This window comes from Setaria viridis, chromosome 1, assembly GCF_005286985.2.
Source record: "Setaria viridis chromosome 1, Setaria_viridis_v4.0, whole genome shotgun sequence".
Classification (NCBI taxonomy): domain Eukaryota; kingdom Viridiplantae; phylum Streptophyta; class Magnoliopsida; order Poales; family Poaceae; genus Setaria; species Setaria viridis.
In genome coordinates this window covers 15,109,325-15,129,868 of record NC_048263.2, presented here as the reverse complement: position 1 = coordinate 15,129,868, position 20,544 = coordinate 15,109,325, and the positions used below count along the sequence as shown (strand labels likewise).

Genomic DNA, 20,544 nt, shown 5'->3' with positions numbered 1-20,544 from the left:
AGAATCCATATCAGCATAGAACGTTGAGTGTTCTGTTGATTTCAAAATGTAAGGCTCAATTTTGCGTTGGATGTTTGGAGATAAAAACAATCAAGATGCATGGAAACATCTGGCTTCATTCTTTACTTGATCAAGAAATGCTTTACATTTTTGTTTCTGAAGTTCTGCTTCCTTGTAATACAGAAGTTCGGTGTTTCCTGATCCATTAATAAATTTCTTTTCTCTGATCGAGATGCCAACCAAAATGAATCTTCTACTGAGGTGAGGAGGGCTGCTTGTCTCGATTCTGGGAATTGTTGTTGCTGATATGTGTGTTCTTCTGGAATTTAACATTCTCTTTCTCCCTTGTATAGATGGATACTTCTGCAATCTCTGTTATTGTTGAGTTAGAAATTTCATAATATCAAGGCTAGATTGGGTGGTTGGATGACAAAGAACAAGATGAATGGAAGTACTTGGCTGAAATACAAATTTAGTTTCAAGTTGTGATGCCTGGTAACATAGCATCTCCCAGTTCAGTGTTTCCTGACCAACTACAATGCTAACCCTTGATTATAATACAATGCTAATTCTAGCAAAAATATCAAACTGTATCTTCAAGCTGAACATTGTCATGGTGCAATATGTGTGCTGAGGAATCGATAACTCAAGCCTGATTCATGCTAATTTGTCCTTTTTTTCAAATGTCACATGGATTCGCTGCTATCCAGTTTTCGGATTTACAGCACTGAATAAAAAAAAGACCTCTATTTTATCTTTTTGTTTTTGGTGCGTTGAAGAACGACTTCAACTGGGCCTTGCACTTTTGAGTGTGTTTCTGAATAGTCTATTTAGGAAGTTGTTGCGTGGCGTATCTATTGCTCTGAAATTTAACATTTCATTATTTCTCCCTCCATTGGATGATGTTCTGAAAAATGTGAAATTAATCATCGCTATAGAACATGATTTATGGGAAGCTGGATGATGTAGATTTTCAGTATATCTGCAGATCCTAGTGTTATTGGGATTTCAGAATTTTCCTTAACCAAACAAACTTACAGTCTTAATAGAAAATTTGAATAGAAGCTAATAGAAAATTTGAATAGAAGCTCTCCAGTTATGGAAAAATTTGTTAACGTAAACTGCTCAATTCTTAAGATAAGCTCTTTATTCAGACTAAACAGTCAATTAAACAGTCATTAAATGAGCTAAACGGGTAATTAAAGGGACACGACTAGGCATTGGGTAGTGTTTACATGGTGTGTAAATAGGTTAAACGGCCGGCAAACACTGGATAAAATAGAAAGCTTCACATTTCCAACATGGCTTATACTAAACTCCCAATACATTGATTTAGCTCAAATCGACGTCAAACCAGCAGAATTACGAGCCACAACGAAACGAAGACAAGGGGAATCAAACTCCAAACGAAACTAGTGTGTACACAGGAAAGGAATAGGCAGGTCTTGCACGTAAGCTCTGAAACAGCAACGATCATTGAGTTCATCCGAAATTATTCAGTTTCTGACGTCTGACACCTTCCTGGCCGTTGAACTAGCTCCTGATTCTTCTTTTCTCAGTGGTACCCGATCGACGCGGCCACCTCCCGTAGCCATGCCCCTGGCGATGGATGTCCTGCACACGTTCCCATGCCAAATTCAGAAAAACATCATACACGACGATTAGTTAGCCCGGATGCCGTTGGATGTTTGCTAGCTGGCTCACGGATGCGTAGTGGTTGACGTTGCGGTGGTGCGCCTCGTCGGCTCGAACGGCCTCGACGACGTCCCTGAGCGTGGCGCCGACGGGGAGGGTCGACGGCGATGGAGGGCGCCGGCACGTTCTCGATCTTGCCGGCCACTAGTAGAGAATTGGCCTTTAGTTCCGGTTGGTAGGGTGCATATCTCCTGAAAATCCATCCGGGATAAACCAACGGGATAAAAGGGGGTCTTTAGTCCCGGATCTTTCAACCGGGAGTAAAGGTCACCCTTTAGTCCCGGTTGGTGACACCTGTCACCAACCGAGACTAAAGGGCCTGCTACGCCAGGCGCGGGACAGGCCCTTTACTCCCAGTTGGTAAAAGCAACCGGGAGTAAAGGGTGCCCTTTAGTCCCAGTTGTGTTTCCCAACCGAGAGTAAAGGGTTACCCTTTAGTCCCGGTTGGATTTCCCGACCGGGACTAAATGGTGCCCTGCATGCAACCTGCGTGGCGCCTGAAATTTTCATGCATCACGTATGTAGTACCGCAGTCCTTTTGTTAACCTTTAGTAGTTGAGATTTTTTTTAGAATGAAATCAACTAGTATTTAAACGAATGAAATTTGTAATTATACAATTACTATATATATACACAATTCATATACACAATTCAACTAGTACAAATCGATCATAATTAACGCGTATTATATATACAAATAAATCAAACTATATATCTACAATGTTCCCGTCGAGGTGTTGCTGCTCGGAGCGTCTAATTGTCGTCCATCGTAATAAAATTCTCCTTTTGGATTTACCACCTCGTCCATTAGGAATCCAATGAGACCTTCACATATTGCCGCTACTCTTTCTTCCTTCAAGAATCCTTGTTGAATATTTAACGTCTATAATTTAGAAATTTGTGAATGTTACACGAACAAATAAATATAAGGAGCTAGAAAATAATTAACTAGTAATAGTTTTATTTTACTTACTTTAAAGTTGTGCGGCGTCATCTTTAGTCCCTTGGGTCCCATAAAACTGTGCATGTGCTCACAGATGTAGTAGCCACATAGATTATTCCTGGGTTCCTGTCTTAAGCACTTCAGTGTGGAAAAAAATAAGTTATGAAATATTCGTGTTATACAATATAATAAATGTGTAGACTTCATACGTACCGGGAAGTTTGTGTTCCATGTAAGTTTTTCTTTGAATGGACCTTTGTGTGTTCTTATGAATTGTTTCCATGCGCTGTGGATTAGAATAATGAATGATATAGTGTAACAGGGATAAAATTTAGGAAACAAACTTTTGCATAGAGATAAATATCCAGAATTATTACAAGCCTAGCATGTTTTGCATGTCTTGGTACTCCACCGAATCTTTCCTCAACGAATCAAAGACAGTGACGTGGCTTCTTTCAGGCTCAATTATAATAAGGATCCAGTGGAAGCTGTGTACGTAAAATGTTCATGCATATTAGAGCTAACTAACATTAATCAGGTAAGGAAAAAGATAACGAAACTAGACGGTATACACACACTTACTTGAAGTTGTATGGAAGTAGTATGAAATTATTGAATGTTTGTTTGTCTAGGAAATTGTATACTTCCACCAAGGTTTTTTCCGGCGATAATTGTATCTGTTTTTGGTTAACTACAGATGGATCCATGAAGCCTATATGTAGGTACGCCTCTCGTCGGCACGTCTGAATTAGCATCCTACATAAAATGGAAGATGAAGTTAGTACAGTGACGCACGTCAAAATTTACATGTAGAGATAAACGGACACTTACAGAACCCAAGCGTTGATCAGAGAGATGTCCAGGGCATCATGATGGTACACTTCGTATATATCCTTGAAGTCTAGCCACAACACTTTCTCGCCTTCGCTGTAAAAATCTATCGGTTTTACCTTAAGGCCGAACATCTCCCTTGTGTCGGCGGATGCCATCATGTACCATTGATGGAATTTGTACATCTTTGTTGATAGCTTTCGTACCAACGAAGGCCTTACAAGAGGTTTGCCTAGCTCATAAGGCCATCTCGGCTCAGGGGGCGGTGTAGTTGGCATCTCAACTTGCCCTAAACATTCATCAAGTCCCAGACCTGTTTCTTGCATGAATTTCAATACTTTTGCTTGTTGATCCAAGGGCATTGCTGCTACCCTTTGAGCGGCTTTTTTTGATAAATGCTCGAGGTCGGGGATAGCACCACTGGAAGATGACTTTCCTTTCCTTTTGTCCTTTTCATCAACCTTTACTAAAGCCTGTTCATACTTTGATAAGAGTGGTATCCTTTTCTTGGCTCCTTCTTCCATCCTGATAAAAAATTTTAAATCTCTTCGATTTACTGGTGGTGGCTCCATCTCCCTTGCTTTTTTTTCTTCAGCTTGTTTCTTGAACCACTCACTGGCCTCTCGTTGGATTTCTTCCCACTGTTCCGCATGAGTCATTGCCTCCCAGCGTTCCTTACAAGTCACTTCAGGCTCCTTTGTTTTCTTCTTTCTCTGTCTTTGCTTGGGAGGCGGTGCTCGTGACTTCTTTAGTGGTGTTGCAGGTTTCTTCATGGGGGCTGCTCTTGGTCCCGGTGACGGTGATCGGGGAGGGGTGTTGTTATTGTCGTCGTCGCTCCCACCATCAGGATGTGGTGGAGATGGAGACCTTGATATAGCAGGAAGCGACGATCCTAGAGCAGGTTGTGCATGAGATGACGGTCTCGAGCTATGAGGAGAAGGTCATTGCTGGGGATCTACGGGGAGCGGTCTTGAGCTCTGAGGAGATGGCTCCGTGCTGGGAATGATGATGTAGTGTTTTCGCCATAGAATAATCCCATGAAGCGCATCTGCCAGTGTCCTTTCCCCGTCGCCTCCCGGGAGGTCGAGCTCTAGGCCTTCATATTGGCTATCAACAATTTGCTCTACGCGGACGCTGGCGTAGCCAGGTGGAATCTCCATGCCATGACTGCTCTGCCCCGCTAGGGTTGCTAATGCACTCCCGTACGCTACCTATACATATAGCAGAAGTAAACAAGTTATTAAACTCTGATCACGAGGTGTGGATCAATTGACAAGATTGCATAAATATTATGTATAAGTATACCTTAATAGTGAGGTTGTCGACCGGTGCATGCAGCTCACATGTGGTGCGTTGTGTGATGGCATCCACGCGGAACCGTTGCTCCTCCACAGTAACCTAGGCATCTGCGCATTGGGGACCCATGTAGAAGCACAACTGCTCAAGAGGCGTTGAGAAGGGCTGGCGTAGTTTGGATTCGGCAATACTCCAGATTGGGCCAACTCCGCAACTGTGTGGGCCACTCGACGATTGATTTTCTCCAACATTCTTTCTTCTTGTGCCTGCACTTTGGATTCTAGCATCTGCAGCCAGCTCTCATCGATCTGTTCCTTTCTTCGCTTGCGGCTTCTGTACGATGCACTGTCGCCTCGGAAAGCAAACTTCCACGGAATGACCCTGAACCCTCGGCAATGTCCTGGGTGCTCGGGATTACCGAGGGCCAATGTGAGCTTATCATTCTCTCGGTCCACCTTCAACCTCCCAGCCTTAGAATCTTCAATGTTCTTCATAAGACGTTCGGCCTTCTCACGTATTGTGTCATTGAAAATCAACGTCCCATCCTCTTGGCTCAGGGAGCCTCCATGAGTGTAAAGGCCCTTTTGTCCTGAGTCCCATTACCAACCGGGAGAAAAGCCCCCCCCCCTTTTATCCCAGTTGGTGATGGGACCCGGGACAAAAGGGTACTCCACCTGGCTGGACTTGAAACCTACCCTTTTATCCTGGGGGCCAACATCAATCGGGATAAAAGGCCCCCCCCTTTTATCCCGGTTGCTAACTGTAACCGGGATAAAAGGGTACGTCCCCGACGGGAATCGAAAACTACCCTTTTATCCCGTTGCAGTTGTCAACCGGGATAAAAGCCCCACCTTTTGTCCCGGTTTTAATTGGCACCCGGGATAAAAGGGCCTTTTCCCACACTTTCATCTCCCGCCTATTCTTTGGAAAAGGATTTTATTTATGTTTTCACTGCATTTTAGGATGCAAAAACAAAAAACTTCACATATTTTGTACATGCAAAAATATATTTAATTAGCGAGTATATTGACAATAAGTGTGATTTAGTCATTAATTCTATATCAGTTCGTTTAGCCTCTAAAATATTTATTTTACTGCATCGCTGTGATCAAGAAATTATTCAATTAAATAATTTCAATGCGCAAAAAATCCATGTATGTATGTGGTTAACATTGTTCATGTTTATCTAATAAATAATCAACTAACAAATTTAAGAACACATAGGGTAAATGAAAAATTGTATCAAGTACTACGCAAAGGTCATGTAAATTTAGCGCATGACAATACAACGTTGTAAAATTTCTTCTTCACGAACGTTCCTTAATCATGATTGCAGCGTAAGTACGGAGCCTCTTCTTTGGATAGCAGGATGCTTGGATCAACTTCAACTGCGAATGGAGGCATGCCATCAAACTGATCATAATCATTTGATTGGTCTGTTTTATCCTCGACTCCCATGATTTTTCTTTTACATGGAAGAACTATGTGGCACTTTGGCTCCCATGTCTCTTCTGGATTTCTCTTGGGTTTGCTACACATGTCCTTCACATAGAACACCTGATGCACATCATTGGCAAATACGAATGGGTCATCACTGTATCCAGTCTTGCTTAGATCTACTATTGTCATTCCGTACTGATCTTTGGTTACGGCAGTTAGCTTCACCCAATCGCAAAGAAATAGAGGGATGTACAGCGGTCCGTATTTGAGTTCCCATATCTCCTGTATGAAACCATAATATGACTCCTTGCTATTATTTCTATCTATGGCATCTATGAGGACACCACTATTCTGGTTCGTGCTTTTCTGATCCTGGGCTCTCGTGTAAAATGTATAACCATTTATCTCATAGCCTTGGAATTTCACGATTGTGCTAGCAGGTCCCTAGCTAACCAAGCGAGCTGTGGGTGAATCTCAGAGTTACCCTTAAGTTTTTGGCGCAACCAGGAGGGAAAAGTTTCCATGTGATGACGGGTAAGCCAAGCATCAGATTTGGTCGGGTTTTTGAAAACTAGCATCTGTCTGTGCTGCTCAATATACGGAGACACAAAGGATGACTGTTGTAGAACAATGTAGTGTGCCTTGTCGAACAAATCAGTATCATTGCTGAAACTTGATTTCCTTCCAAGGGTGCCTATTCCCCGGAGCCTTCCCTCGTGGCGTGAAGTTGGAACCCCAATCAAGTCAATTGAATCAATAAAATCAACACAAACTCGATCACCTCCTTTGTTCCATATCCCTTGGCGATGCTTCCTTCTGGACGGGCATGATTAAGAACATAGTTTTTTAGGACTGCCATGAACCTCTCGAAAGGACACATATTGTGCAGGTATACAAGTCCAAGAATACCAATCTCTTTTACTAGGTGAACCAGTAAGTGCATCATAATATTGAAGAAGGATGGTGGAAATAACAACTCAAAACTGACAAGACATTGCACCACATTGTTCTGTAGCTTTGATAGCTTGGATGGATTGATTGCCTTCTGCGAAATCGCATTGAGAAACGCACATAGCTTTACGAGCGGCAACCGGATATTTTCTAGTAGAACACCCCTCGGTGCAACCAAAAGCAACTGGGTCATCAACATGTGGCAGTCATGGGCCTTGAAATTTGTAAACTTCTTTTGTTTCATATTTATTATTCCCTTTATATTCGAGGAGTACCCAGACGGGACCTTCATACTATTCAAGCATTCAAACATGCTATCCTTCTCTTCCTTGCTGAGAGTGTAACTGGCAGGACGTAAGTAGTGATGTCCATTATCTCTCTTTTCCGGATGTAGGTCATCTCGTTGCCCCATGGCTTTCAGGTCTTGTCGTACTTCCAATGTATCTTTCAAGGTCCCATAAACACCCAAGAAGCCTAGCACGTTCACGCAAAGATTCTTCGTCAGGTGCATCACGTCTATTGCGTTGCGAACCTCTAGGATTTCCCAATAAGGTAGCTCCCAAAATATTGACTTTTTCTTCCACATGGGTGCATGTCCGTTATCGTCGTTCGGAACAGGTTGGCTACCATAACCCTTTCCAAAGACTACATTTACATCCTTCATCATCTCGAAGACACGCTTTCCATTACGGTGTGTAGGTTTTTTACGATGGTCTGGCGCCCCTTTGAAATGCATCCCGCTCTTTCTCAGCTGGTGGTGACTCCAACCGGGACAAAAGGGTGCCACCACCGACGCTCCGGAAGTAGCCGTTGCAACCGGGACTAAAGGGGGGCGTTTAGTCCCGGTTGCAAATACCAACCGGAACTAACTCTCCCCTCCATTTTTGCCTACCGTGGCGCACCCCCTTTTGTCCTGGGCCAACTTTAAACCGGGATAAAAGGGGGCGCATCGAAAGCCAATTCTCTACTAGTGAGCGTCGAGGTCGCGGAGGAACTTGGTGTAGGAGTGCACGGCCTCCTCCTTGAGGTAGCTGACCATGTGGTGCGCGGTCGCAGGTGAGAGGAGGTAGGCTGCGAGGTACGCGTGGAGGAAGACCCCCTGCACGGTGACAACAAGCGCGCGCTCGTGCCACCGAGGCCGGGACACCTCCATGAAGGTCATGAGGTGCATTCGCTCATTCTCGGCTTCCTCCAGCAGCGCGCGTATCCACCCACCGCTTTGCTCAAAGCGCCGCAACGACCGGAGGTGGAGCACCGCGCTAGCCACCATGCCGGGCATCGCCGCCACCATCTCCAGCATCATCCCGCGGCAGCCGTACCTCCTCTGCGTGCGTGCGTCGATTCATTTCAATTCAATAAAGAATTGTTATTGAATAGATCAAATGACAGCATCCATATGCCAAAGATTCAGTGTGGAAACTGTAGTTTGGCAAGGGAGACAGCGGTACCTGGAAGAAGATGTCGGTCGGCCAGCGCAAGGCCTTGACCATCCACCAGGCCATCTTGTCCCCCAACGTCACCGGCTCGTGGTGCTTCGTCAGGTCTATCGACACATCCGCCGCGTACATGTCCCACGGCTGCAGAGTGCAGAGAAGTGTGACGACCCAAAGTTGCAAAAGTTTAACATGTTAATATGAGCATCATGAGCATCATTTTTGCATAATTGAGCATCATGGTTATGCATTTATTTAAGTTCGTAAAATTATTGTTTATTGTTGAAATTCAAACTTGTGAAGCAACTCATATTTCTACTATGAAACAGTGCCTCCTGTTATTTTATTTAAATACTAAGTGCAATTTGATAATTTTACAGCAATTTTTCTTAATTTTTCAGTGATGTTTCCTTGTGTTAAAAAATTCATTTAAGTTTCAGCTTTGGCTATTTTCTTTTGTCAATTGTGTGAAAACCTGAGTTCTTGAGGTGATTCTTATGGTATTGTTTTCTTTGTGATTTTATATTTCAAATGAGTGGAGATTTTTGGGTGCCTGTACCTGGGTCGTTTGAGTGTGGAAAGTTGAACGCCTTGAACCCGGTCGGGCCCACGCCTCACCTCCTTTTCCTCCTCTCCCATGCCTGCGCGCCCGCCCGTTGGGCAGCGGCGCTGCCATGGCCGGACTGGCCACTGTGGCTCCACCCCACACAAAATGCCACCCCTGCCCTCGCCACGCTCCTATTTTTTAAGCTCAAGCGTCGGCTCCCCCAAACCCTACCCCACCCGCCACCAGTGCCACCACCGCCACCTTTGCCGACCCAATTTGTCACCGACGGTAAGCCGCCGGCCGATTCCTCGTGCATGAATCTTCCTCATGAGCCCATGAACCCATTCCGCCACTCACCGGTCGCCCTCCTCTCTCGTGCACGGCGCTCGCCGGCCGCCATCATCCGTCGCCCGCCGTCACCCTTGGATCTCCACTGCGCCACCTCCTCCTCACCGTTGAGCCCTGTTAGCGAGCCCCTTGACCTCGGGGCACAGCCCACAACCCGGCTGCTCTGCCCGCTGTGCCGCGCCGTTTCCCTCACCGCCGTCGACCAAGGCCAAGGCCGGCCACGTGCCGTGCGGTGCCCGTGCCTATGTGTGTGTGGGGGGGATGTTGTGTGGGAAGAATAAAGGGGGAGAGGGGTTATGGGAAAGTTTTAGGGACCTAAGTGCAAGAGTTCAATAGATCTAAGGGTTTAAATGTCGGGATACGAGCTAGGCTACACTAGCTCAAATCAAAATTTCTACCGTGTAAAACCAGGAAGAACTGCCGTATAAGGATCACGGGATTACCACTCGACGCACTACTGGTGCGGAAGATGTAGATTTGCGTCGATGCAGTGAAGACGATCAACATAGTCGTACATAGTCGATCAACGTAGTCGTACGTAGTCGATCACGTCAACGTCCAACAGCTCGTCCACGTGCAGCAAGATCGCCCTCGTGCCGCGGCTCGTCGTGGCTCGTCGGCGGCTCGTCGTGGCTCGTCGGCAGCTCGTCCAAGTGCTGCAGGCGCAACACCTCCAAGGTATCCACACGTGCAGGGAGGAAGCGTTGCAAGCCGGACTGCTAGATCCGTGAGTTGTAACAGGCGAGGGCATGGGAGGCGCAGCAGATGTGTTTCGCAAAAAAGGTGTAAACCATAGGGCGCCCCCACCCCTCTATTTATAAAGGTTCCTAACGGGCCTCTGGGTCCGAGGCCCATTAGTACTTCTAAACCTAATCCAACTCGGATCACATCCGAATTGGGCTTCCAGCCCCTTAAGTGTGTGACCCTATGGGTTCGGATACGTATAGACATGGCCTGAGTACTCCTACTTGGCCCAATAGTCGGTAGCGGCCTCTAGCAAGACGTGCCAACTCCTATACGCACACGAAGATCATATCAGATGAACCATCACAACATAATATACATGCTATTCCCTTTGCCTCATGATATTTGGTCTAGCTTCAAGCCGACCGCTCTTTCTCGATCCTGTGATTCGGAATCCCTTTGTAGGTTAACTCTTAACCGTACGTAGCATGGCCATGCATTTTCGGATCTGATCACTCGAGGGGCCCAGAGATATCACTCTCAATCAGAGAGGGGCAAATCTCATATTGATTGACCATCTCTCATAGCATGCTTCTTGACAAACCCGAAAGCTACCTTTATAACTACCCTATTACAGCGTAGCGTTTGATAGCCCCTAAGTAGGTCGATCTACATCTTAATACATGCGTCAATCTCAGGTCTAAGGACAAAGCGTATATATTGTTTAAAGAGAGAACTACTTCTCGTGTTGGGTCAGTCCTAGCACATGTCTCCACATGTGTCCACATTATTAGTTCAACATCTCCATGTCCATGACTTGTGAAACATAGTCATCAACTAATACATGTGCTAGTCTAATATTCATGTGTGTCCTCACATGAACTCCGACTAGGGACAACTTTAGAATAACCATACAAGTAAAGAGTCTCACATACAATTCACATATTTGCAAATCAATTCAACTAGCCTTTAATGGATATTCAATGAACACAATATAAAAATTATGGATACAAATGGAATATCATCATCTCTATGATTGCCTCTAGGGCATACCTCCAACAGTCTCCCACTTGCACTAGAGTCAATCTAAAAGGTACCTAATACTCATAGCTCTTACATGCGCATCATGCTTAGCCTGCGGGAGTGGTTTTGTCAACGGATCAGAAATGTTCAGATCCGTGTGTATTTTGCATATCTTGATCTCACCCCAGTTAACGAGGTCTCGAATGAGATGAAATCGCCGCATTACGTGTTTGTTCTTCTGGTGGTTCCTTGGCTCCTTTGCTTGCGCAATTGCCCCATTATTATCACAGTAGAGATTCAATGGGTTGGATGCATTCGGAAACACACCAAGCTCAATGAGGAAATTCCTTATCCAAACACCTTCTTCGTGGCTTCCGAAGCCGCGATGTACTCGGCTTCTGTCGTAGAATCGGCCACCGTCTCCTGTTTGGAACTCTTCCAACTAACAACACCACCATTTAGCGTGAACACAAATCCTGATTGTGACTTTGAATCATCTCTGTCGGTTTGGAAACTAGCATCGGTGTAACCTGTTACAACGAGCTCCTCCTGACCTCCATAGACGAGGAACATATCTTTAGTCCTTCTCAAGTACTTAAGAATGTTTTTCACCGCTGTCCAGTGACTCTCACCTGGATCAGATTGGTGTCTGCTTGTCATACTTAGCGCATATGAAACATCTGGGCGAGCACTTATCATTGCATACATGATAGATCCAATAGTCGAGGCATATGACACTCTACTCATGCGATTCCGCTCATCAGCAGTCGAAGGACACTGAGTCTTGCTAAGGTGTATGCCATGTGACATAGGCAAGAACCCTTTATTCGCCTCTTCTATGCTGAACCGCTTCAACACTTTGTCAATGTAAGTATCTTGGCTTAAACCTATAATCCTTCTCGATCTATCTCTATAGATCTTAATGCCCAGAATATATGCCGCTTCCCCTAAGTCCTTCATCGAAAAACTATTTTTCAGTGAAGTCTTTACGAACTCAAGCATAGGAATGTTATTTCCAATCAGTAATATGTCATCCACATATAAGATTAGAAATACTACAGAGCTCCCACTAACCTTCTTGTAAACACAAGACTCTTCTTCGTTCTTGGTGAAGTCAAACCCTTTGACCACTTCATCAAAACGAATGTTCCAACTCCTAGATGCTTGCTTCAATCCATAAATAGATCTCTGAAGCTTGCATACCTTTCCAGCATTTTTCGGATCGACAAAACCCTCGGGCTGTATCATATACACGTCCTCAGCTAGGTTTCCATTCAGGAAAGCTGTCTTGACATCCATCTGCCATATCTCATAATCAAAATATGCAGCTATAGCTAGAATAATCCGAATGGACTTAAGCATCACTACGGGCAAGAAGGTCTCGTCGTAGTCAACTCCTTGAACTTGTCGAAAACCTTTTGCGACAAGTCGTGGTTTATAGATGTGAACATTTCCATCCATGTCCTTTTTCTTCTTATAGATCCACTTGCACTCTATGGCTTTAACACCATCAGGCGGGTCAACAAAGTTCCAAACTTAATTGTCTCCCATGGACTCTATTTTGGATTGCATGGCACTCTGCCATTTTTCAGAGTCTGGGTCCATCATTGCTTCTGCATATGTCACAGGCTCATCATTGTCCAACAATAATATTTCCCGCATTTCACGGAGCCTTGCCGACCTTCGTGGTTGTGGCGGTGCTTCTCTTGCCATGGGTATCTCAACTTTTTTTGCTACGTTAGCATCACTCATTGATTCTTGCCCGATCGGCTCATCTTGAACTTTTTCAAGATGCACTGTCTTTCCACTCTTTTCTCCTTTGAGAAAATCTTTCTCTAGGAAAACCCCGTTCCGAGCGACAAACACTTTGCCTTCTGATCGGTTGTAGAAATAATATCCCAAAGTTTCCTTTGGATATCCCATGAAAATGCACTTATCCGACTTGGGTGTGATCTTGTCCGACTGAAGTCGCTTGACAAACACTTCACATCCCCAAATCTTTAGAAAAGACAAACAAGGAAACTTTCCAGTCCATATATCATATGGTGTCTTAACTACGGATTTAGATGGTACCCTATTAAGTGTGAAAGCTGCTGTTTCTAGAGCGTATCCCCAAAATGACAACGTTAGGTCCGACTGGCTCATCATTGATCGAACCATGTCTAACAAAGGTCGATTACGTCGCTCGAAGGTGTTCCAGGCGGCATAAGTTGTGGAACAATTCCGCAACTCTTTAGATGATTGCTAAACTCGTGGCTCAAATACTCGCCTCCACGATCAGATCGTAAGGCCTTAATTTTCTTGCCACGCTGATTTTCAACTTCATTCTGAAATTCCTTGAACTTTTCAAAGGTTTCAGACTTGTGCCTCATCAAGTAGACCTAGCCATATCTACTAAAATCATCAGTGAAAGTTATGAAGTATTGGAATCCTCCTCTAGCCGTCGTGCTCATTGGTCCGCATACATCACTATGTACGAGTTCCAACAAGTCTACTGCTCTCTCAGGAAATCCTGTGAAAGGCGTCTTGGTCATCTTGCCTAGCAAGCAAGCCTCACATGTCTCGTATGATTCAAAATCAAACAAAGTTAGAAGTCCATCAGAATGGAGCTTCTTCATGTGCTTTTCACTTATATGACCCAAACGACAATGCCACAAGTAGGTAGGACTCAAATCATTAGGCCGAGGCCTTTTAGCACTTACGTTACAGACGGGTGAACCATCAAGATTTAAAACAAATAATCCATTCACCATGGGTGCAAAAGCCATAAACATATCATTCTTAGAGATCACACAACCATTGTTTTCACTCGCAAATGAATAACCATCCTTCATCAAGCATGAAGGAGACAAAATGTTTTGACTTAAACTAGGAATGAAATAACAATTATTCAACTCCATAATAAATCCTGACGGGAGGTGGAGTTGCATCGTCCCGATGGTCAACGCAGCAACTCTTGCATTATTGCCCACGCGGAAAACAACTTCTCCTCTTTCCACGCTTCTACTTCTTATCATTCCCTGCATCGAATTGCAAATTTGAGCAACCGATCCGGTATCAAATACCCAAGAATTAATAATTGTATTAGCGAGAAAAATGTTGTCTATAACATTAACAACAAGCGTACCTGAGGTAGAAGTACTCTTACTTCCGCCATTCTTCAACGAAGCTAGGTACTGCTTGCAGTTTCTCTTCCAGTGACCAGGTTCGTGACAATAAAAGCACTCTTTATCTGGAGCAGGTCCAGCTTTAGGGCGCTGGGTTTGGCTTGGACACTCCAGCCTTACCCTTCTTCTTCCAAGAATTGCCCTTCTTCTTGAAGGTAGGCTTGTTCTGTACAGCCATCACATGGCTGGTACTAGCACTTTTCTTAATGTCTACCTCTGCTGTCTTGAGCATACCACACAGTTCATTCAAACCCTTCTCCGTCCCATGCATATGGTAGTTCGAGATGAAGTTCCCATAGCTAGGCGGAAGAGATGAAAGAATGAAGTCAGTGGCCAACTCTTTGCCCATTGGGAAGCCCAGCTTCTCCAATCGCTGAGTGTAACCAACCATCTTGATTACATGTGGTCCTACTGCTGCGCCTTCTGCTAGCTTGCACTCCAGAAAGGCTTTGGACACATTGAACCTTTCAGTCCTAGCCTGTGTCTGGAACATGTCCTTGAGCGCCACGATCATATCGTGTGCCTCATTTTTTTGTTTCGAACTACATCTGCAGCTCGGGTTCCATGCAAGCAAGCATAAGACAGCTTACCTCAAGATTAGCATCAAATGCCTTCTTGTAAGCAGCCTTAACGGCAGCAGATGCATCATCAGCAGGTACTGGTGGTAGTGGGGTGTCTAGAACATCTTCCTTTTTATCGGCCCTGAGAACAATTCTCAGGTTACGGATCCAATCCGAGTAGTTTGTTCCATTCAACTTGTCCATCTCGAGGACCGAACGCAAAGCAAACGGTGTGGTGTTGCTAGGTCCTTAACGGTTAAGATAACCTTGTTAAGCAAACCAACCCTTATGCGTGTAAGTGTCCGACACAAACCTGTCTAATCAAGGAAAACTAGTGGCACCCTAATTTTATAGACCCACCACTAATTGTACAAGATATGGGACGGTGCAAGTTTTAGTTGGGAGGGCATACTAACTTAAACTTTGTGAGGGATCATTCTACTTCTAACATCACAGCATGCAGAAAGTAAAACATAAACAAAATAGCATTCACACAGTTGTGACACAGTATGGCCCGTTTTCATATGGTGATCTCCATCTCCATAGAACCTGTTCACCATGGTGATCTCCATCTCTATGTTCCATGTGCGCCATCCTCCTGGTGATAAGTCCTCCAAGAACTAGATTATGCTATTTCGCCTAATAGCTAGTGAGGAAGCTAGTAATGAAGATTACATAGTTGCTTGGATCATCACAGATTGGCACGCAGACCATTAAATACATTAAGGTGACAACACATATGGCTCCTGCCGTGTTGCCGTACGCACGACACGCAGGTCACGAATGAGTTACACACATGCATCACATACACAAAGGGGCCATACTGATCACAAGATACATACATCCTACAAAATAGAGTTAAGTGTCCTAATGTTCCAAACTTCGGATGCCCGAAACTCCATCTTCCAAGCCGAATTTGGGAAATCTAATTTCACCAAAAATGGCAAAGCGGTTGAATTTCATGTGTAACTTTTTTTGTAGATCAATTTTCATATAAAATTCGCCCCGATCCGAGATCGTACCGAAAAGTTACGGCTGATTTACCGAAGCATACGCACACGGCAAAAATCCCGACCCCGGTAGTAGATCCCATCTACTATTGCACATCTAATGCGCCTGGCGTATGACCCTGGATTTCAATTCGACCAATCGTATTGATCTTCGCTCACTGCAACTGGAATTACGTGTATCACTTAACTCCGATGGCGGAAACCGACCGGTAGGAGTATGTCGTTACACTACCATTGCAGCAAGAGCACGAAACCAGGACATAGATCAAACTGAAAACTCGCATATCTCCATATGCACAAATCCCGAATCTAAAACTAAACAGCTACGACTATGATACCACTGTCGGCATACGAGGTAGGCTACACTAGCGCAAATCAAAATTTCTACCGCGTAAAACCAAGAAGAACTGCCGTATAAGGATCACGGGATTACCACTCGACGCACTACTGGTGCGGAAGATGTAGATTTGCGTCGATGTAGTGAAGACGATCAACGTAGTCGTACGTAGTCGATCACGTCAATGTCCAGCAGCTCCTCAGCAGCTTGTCCACGTGCAGCAAGATCGCCCTCGTGCCGCCGCTCGTCGTCGGCTCGTCGTGGCTCGTCGGCGGCTCGTCCAAGTGCTGCAGGCGCAACACCTCCAAGGTATCCACATGTGCAGGGAGGAAGCGTCGCAAGTCGGACTGCTAGATCCGTGAGTTGCAACAGGCGAGGGCGTGGGAGGCGCGGCAGATGTGTTTCGTAAAAAAGGTGTAAACCCTAGGGCGCCCCCACCCCTCTATTTATAGAGGTTCCTAACAGGCCTCTAGGTCCGAGGCCCATTTGTACTTCTAAACCTAATCCAACTCGGATCACATCCGAATTGGACTTCCAGCCCCTTAAGTGTGTGACCCTATGGGTTCGGATACGTATAGACATGGCCTGAGTACTCCTACTCGGCCCAATAGTCGGTAGCGGCCTCTAGCAAGATGTGCCAACTCCTATACGCACACGAAGATCATATCAGACGAACCATCACAACATAATATACATGCTATTCCCTTTGCCTCACGATATTTGGTCTAGCTTCAAGCCGACCGCTCTTTCTCGATCCTGTGATTCGGATTCCCTTTGTAGGTTAACTCTTAACCGTACGTAGCATGGCCATGCATTTTCGGATCCGATCACTCAAGGGGCCCAGAGATATCACTCTCAATCAGAGAGGGGCAAATCCCATCTTGATTGACCATGTCTCACAGCATGCTTCTTGACAAACTCGAAAGCTACCTTTGTAACTACTCTATTACAGCGTAGCGTTTGATAGCCCCTAAGTAGGTCGATCCACATCTTGAATACATGCGACAAGCTTAGGTCTAAGGACAAAGCGTATATGTTGTTTAAAGAGAGAACTACTTCTCGTGTTGGGTCAGTCCTAGCACATGTCTCCACATGTGTCCACATTATTAGTTCAACATCTCCATATCCATGACTTGTGAAACATAGTCATCAACTAATACATGTGCTAGTCTAATATTCATGTGTGTCCTCACATGAACTCCGACTAGGGACAACTTTAGAATAACCATACAAGTAAAGAGTCTCACATACAATTCACATAATTGCAAATCATATCAAGTAGCCTTTAATGGATATTCAATGAACACAATATACAAATCATGGATACAAATGGAATATCATCATCTCTATAATTGCCTCTAGGGCATACCTCCAACATTAAATGCAAGATGACCATGGTTTTCTTTTGTTTCCTAGATTTAAATGGCTGCAAATTTGGGAAATGCATAGAAATGTGTAGAAAAATGCTCAAAATGTGAAACTTATTTTGTTGTGTTACTGATGACATCTAGTTTATTTCAAAAATGATTATGTGCATGTTCATGTTCTATATCTGGTGCTATGATGTATTTTGTTCTAAGAGTTGTTAAAAGCTTTATACATCATGTCGTGTTCCAAAAATTGTGAAACCAATTTTGTTAGCTTCCATTTGTCATGTATGTTCTAGATCTGCAACTTTTATTAGTGGAATCTATGGTTTGCATGCTATTTTAAATCCAATTCTTGTTTGTTATCTTAATTTTGTTTTTTTCATGATAATTAGTGGAAAAATGATAAAGTGTTAAAACCACTTCTACTAGCCTGTGTTTCCTGCATAGAAGCTAGTAAAAATGATGTTGATGCTTTTCTAGTTGATTTACATGCCTTTTAAGATTTAATGTGCTTAATGGTAGTTTGTCTTGTTTATTTTATATCTCCACATTGAAAATTGATTTTCATGAGAATCCAATTCTCATGATTTTGTATTGTTGTCTTCTGTTACTATAATTTATTTCATAATTGTTTCTCAACAAATGATCTTAATCTTGCAATTCCGTGCTTACTTTTGGCTTATCAAACAAAGTAATCCCTCTCATCGTTTTCGTATGATTTTATATTGTTTTTAGCTAGATTGTTCTGTTAACAATTCATTTCTTACTGTTTCTATTATTTTCCATGCATTTTATGAGCATTTGCACTCATAGCATCATGTCTAATGCATGCACGGATTTCATTCATTTTGGAGAGCGACTTGTCGGAGGACGTGACCATTGAGACTGAAGTCGAAGCCGAAGTAGAGGTTAAGGTTGACCCCAAGGAAAACCAAGGCAAGCAACTATGCATACTTATCCTACTTCTCTAAATAAATTGTTACTATGTATAGCTAAGGGATGCATATGGGTTATGTATCTTATTGCATTATTAGAATCTATGTGTTTGTTTTTTATTGTCTCCCTTAATTTGTTATCATATACCTTTTCACTCAAGTAGTATGGGTAATAGTGAATTGATCTCGTAATTGTTTAGGCATGCTTAGACATAGAATGATCACTTTGGTAAGAAAATGGTTATAGGTAATCAACGCTGTTTGTAATAAGGTTCTTTAATGTTGTTAAATAAATGAACATGATGGTTAATTGGATATGAGATTTGAGCGATGTGTAGGGTCACCAGAATGGAGTCTCTGTGACATAGACCGCTTGAGTCGACTAAGGACCGTTCGTTATTGATGTTGGTTTGAGCACCCTTTTCGGTGCTACCACATATTTATGAATGGGATGAATAAACCTAATACCTTACTTGACTCACTCTATGAGGCATGAACCTAGATGTGTGGTCCTTGGACTATGTAGAGGAGCCTACGAGTGTCCCTGGTGGACCTTCGTTGTCCTCCACACAAGCTAGGCGTGTTTTACTCATAGTTCGGGGCGGTTTGGAGAGGGTTGGCATAAGTACCCCTTGCGCATCATTGATCGAGTGTGCGAGCCGCAAGGTCCTTGAGTCGTGTGGGTAATGAGTACACCCTTGCAAGGTTAAATCAATTCGAATTGCCGCACTCTTGGTTATGAGCAAGCTCAAGTCCCATGAATTCATCATAGAGTCATCAGATGCTTTTGATACTTGTTCATATATTTATGCTCTATGTTACCATGTTGATGCAATTATTTTCAACTAAAATTTGTGGTGGGTTTAGGCAAGATTAATAAAACTTGCTAGCTGTCCATAGGGTGTTATTCACATGCTTATGGTCAAAAATTAAAGATAGGATGATATAGGATTTTGCAAATCTACTTAACCTTAAAGCCTTACTCCTTGTTCATCCTTATGCATGCTCCTTGTAATATATTTGTATAAGACTTGCGAGTACCTTTATATACTCATGTTGCTATCGCTCACTAAAGTTACAGGTGAACCGGAGGCCATGTTCGATCAGTTTTACCCCACCGATCCGAGGGTGGGTGATGAGTGACTAGACCAGTCGTTTGTTACTTCGATGGTGTTCTTGGGCAACAACACCATCATTTCTTTTGCATTTTTTCTATCATATCCGCTGCGTAGATGTGCTCTTTTCTTGGGTTAGATGTTGGGAAAACTTAAACCTTAATGTTTAATCTCATGTTGTTGTTGTTGTCATGAGTCCAAAACTTGTATTTTGGAGCTCATTTAATCAAATTTCAGAATTGAACCATGTGTGTAATGAACTTGTAATCTTAATTGTTGAACTTGTGTAATGTTTAAAATTGCTCTTTATGGTTTATGTGGTGATGTGCGATTTGTACGGTTGGTGTTGCTCGATCTTGGACGTGTTGTGAAATACCTACCGGGACTATCGGATTTGTCTCTTGTTATGTTGAATTGCACCAATTCTTGCATCACTAGGTGTGGGTTGTCACTTGACACGTCGCAAGATGAATAAGTGTCGTCTCTCATCCTATTGGCATGACCGTCAATTCACTTAATTTGAGTTCAAATTGGGCAGTTCTCACAAGTGGCATCAAAGCCAAGGTTCCATAAAGTGAACTTAAAATTTGTTTAGTGGGGTGTGTAAGGAAATAAAATTTTGACCACTTGCACTAAATTTTATGTTCTTAAAATTTGAACATAAGGTTAATTGCTCTATATTTTCTCTTTGTCTTAGAGCTTGTTCTCCCCCTTGCTTCATTTAATTGTTTATTTAATGTGTTCTTAACTTATCTTGTCTTTTGTTTGGGTTAGATGCCTCCTAGCTTCACGTTGATCATGGCAACCCGCGCCACGGACGCGGTTGGCTTTCCCGCAGTTCTCAACGAGATGTTGGTGA

At 43.6% G+C, this 20,544-nt stretch overlaps 1 pseudogene; it reads right to left on the bottom strand.

Moving 5' to 3' along the window:
* Positions 1 to 1,555: 1,555 nt before the first annotated feature.
* LOC117854301 (ubiquinol oxidase 1a, mitochondrial-like) overlaps positions 1,556 to 20,544 on the bottom strand; it is a 93,595-nt pseudogene continuing 74,606 nt past the window's right edge.